This window comes from Orycteropus afer, unplaced genomic scaffold (assembly GCF_000298275.1).
Source record: "Orycteropus afer afer isolate SDZICR_OR568_19922 unplaced genomic scaffold, OryAfe1.0 scaffold00318, whole genome shotgun sequence".
Classification (NCBI taxonomy): Eukaryota; Metazoa; Chordata; class Mammalia; order Tubulidentata; family Orycteropodidae; genus Orycteropus; species Orycteropus afer.
The window spans coordinates 287816-291347 of record NW_006921905.1 but is presented as its reverse complement, the minus strand read 5'-3'; positions in this window follow the sequence as shown (position 1 = coordinate 291347).

The window sequence follows — 3532 nt, the reverse complement described above, 5'->3', positions numbered from 1 at the left end:
TAACAAAGAAGTTTCTGAAATGGAAATCAGGAAAACATTTCCATTTACTATCATCACCCAAAAGATGAAGTAAATATTTAGGAATAAATCTAACCAGAGGCACAAAAGATAGATTTAAGGATGCCACAAAACACTACTACAAGAAACTATGAGACCTACATAAATGGAAGAATACACCATACTCATGAATAGGAAGGCTTAACATTATGAAAATGTCAATACTACCCAAAGCCATCTACAAGTACAATGCAATCCCAATCTAGATACCATTATCATTCTTTAAGGAGATGGAAAAACTATTCAACAACTTTATATGGAAAGGAAAGGAAAGCATTACTAAAGAACAACAAAGTAGAATAACTCACACTTCCTGATCTCAAAACCTCCTGTAAAGCCACAATTGTCAAAACACCCCAACTCATAGTGACCCCTCCTTGGGTTTCCAAGGCAGTATCACTACAGAAGTAGATTGCCCAACCTTCCTTCCTAGGAGTGGCTGGTGGGTTTGAACCGTCAGCCTCTGGTTAGCAGCCAAGTGCCTTAGGCACTATGCTACCAGAGTTCCTCATTAGCCATTAGAGAGATGCAAATGAAAATAACAATGAGATATCATTTCACCCTAGCATTAATAACAAAGTTCAAAAAGCAGAAAACAACAAATCCTAGTGAGAATATAAGGAGACTGGAACCCTCATACACTTCTGATGGAAATCTAAAATGGTACAACCACTGTAGAAAACGTTATGCGATTCCTTAAAAACATGGAAAGAGAAATATCATAAGATCCAACAATTCCACTCCTATGTGTATATCCTAGAAAAATAAGAGCTGCAACACAAACAAGTATATGCACATCCATGTTCATCACAGCATCAAATACAATAGCAAAAAGATGCAAACAACTTAAGTACCTATCAACGGATGAATGTATAAACAAACTATTGTATATGGACACCTGGAATATTAAACAATATTAATGAACAATGATAAATCTGAGAAGCACCTTGTAACAAGGATGAACTTAGAGGACATTATGCTGAGTGAAAGTAATCAATCACAAAAGGACAAATATTGTATGAGACATTACTGTAAAAGTTAAAAAAAAAAAAAAAAAAAGATTTACCCAAAGAAAGAAACGTACTTTCAAGGTTACCAGGTGTGAGGCTAAATCACTAACTACAGGGTAGACATGTATGAAGTTGGGTGAAGGGAAATGCACTATATAATAAGGGGGAGGTCAGCATAAAATGATCAGTGCAGAGGAAGACACTGGGAAGATCTGAACAGAGGCTGAACAGAGGTGGGAAAGTGAATGGGACAACATACAGGGAGATACACACACACACATGTTTGACAGAGTAAATTCTACATATATATTTATATGTGGTACAAATATATCCATGAGTATAGTAGAGCATACAGGAGCACAGTTACGAAAACTTCTTAGTCATTACCAATACCTTGAGGGAATAAGTCACTGTGCATGAGGATCAGAACCATACTCTCAGGGGACACTAAGGTCAACTGCCATAACATAGCCCAAAAAGAGAATTGCTACATTCTACTTTGGTAAGTAGGGATTGGGCTTTAAAAGCATGTGAGTGGGTATCTAAATTGCAACTTGGTTGAAAGACACAAGGAAACAATATGTCCAAAGGACTAATGAACCCAGTGAACCCCATTCTCCAATATCCTGAAACCAGAAGAACCAGATGGTATGTGGCTACTCCTGCTGACCACTCTGAAATGATCACACAATAGGAGATCCTGCATAGAGTGGGAGAAAAATGTAGAAGAACACACAAAATCATAAAAAAGACCAGGCTTAGTGGTCTGACAATGACTGATAGAACCCTCTAGACTGTGGCACTTAGACAACCTTCAAGCCTGAAACTGAATTCACCCTTGTGGCTCAACTTTCAGCCAAATGTTAGGTCTATTAGGTGAACAACACTAGGGAGGTACACACTCATTAGAACAATCAAACATATGAGACCAAAAGGTCAGCAGTTGCCCAGGGATAAAGCTAAAAAGAAAGAAGGATGAATGGAAAGTATAAATACAAGAACAAAGTGGGAAGAGTACTTTTTATTGTGAAGATTACAATGTGTAATCAAGAGAAATCATCACAAAACAAAGTGTGTACGAATTGTTGAATGGAAAACCGATTTGCTCTCTAAACTTATATGCAAATCAAAATAATATTAATAAGTTATTGTAGCAGGATTCTTTGCAGAAATTGACAAAATGATTCTGAAATATTTTTTATGGAGGGGGAAAAGATGCAAAATAGTGAAAATAATTTTGAAAAAATCTAAGTTGGAAGTTACAGTACTTGATCAAGATAGTGTACCATTAGGTAAAGAATAGATGCATAGCTCAATAAAACAGAAAAGTCCTTATGACCGATTGATTTTTGACACAAAATAGCAAGACAAAGCAACGGAGAAACAATAATCTTTTCAACAAACAGTGCTGAAACAACTGCTTATTACATCTGAAAAAAGGATCCACAACCCATATCTTGCACATATATATAAATTACCTTAAAATGATCATAGACCCACATGTAATACTTAAAACTATAAATTCTTTAGAAGAAAAGATAGGAGACAATCTTTGTGAACTTGGGTTAGGCAGATTTCTTTGATATGACACTGTGGTAGTTAAGTTGTATGTCAACTTGGCTGGGCCTGGTTTGAGTGGCTGGGCAGCTGGCTATAGTGATTCCCCATGATGAGACTAGTAATGAACTCCAAGGTGCAATCTGCTGGAGCAGCTGAGTAGCTTCCTTAGGGACAGAGGCTGCTTGCAGCATATAAAGAGAAGCACTGAGGACATTCTCTAGCTCTTTGGCATGCTTAGATCCTGCATTTGGCCGACTCATCAGTGAGTAGCCTGCCAGTTTTGGGACTATATTTAGACTTGAACTAGTGGTCTGCTGTGTTGTTTGATAATCTTGGGACTGTACCATGTTACTTGTCTTGCTAGGTTTGTCAGCCTCAGCAGCCAACAGCTGCCTGAGTTAAGAGAAGCCTCTAGCTTCAGGGGGCCAGGAGCAAGAGGCAAAGCTGACGCCCTGGGTCCAGAAGCCTTCACCCAACCCCTAGAACCAGTATTTTGAATTCAGATTTCTAACCTCCTAAACTGTAAGAGAATAAATCCCTTTTGGTTATCACCATCTCCCTATGGTGTCTTCTGTTAGAGTTGCACTAGGTAAGCAAAACAGATACTAAATGCATAATTCATAAAATGTAAACCAGGTTTAATCAAAATTTAAATCTTCTGCTCTTTGAAAGACACTGTTAATAGAATATAAAAATAAGTCTTAGATTGGGAGAAAATATTTGCAAATTACATATTAACAAAGGACTTGTGTCCAGAATATATAAAGAACTAACAAAGTTCAATAATAAGAAAACAAACCCAATTCCAAATGAGCAAAAGATTAGGACACATCACCAAAGAAGATATACACAGAGGGCAAAAAAGCACATAAATAGATTATCAACATCATTCATCATCAGGGAAA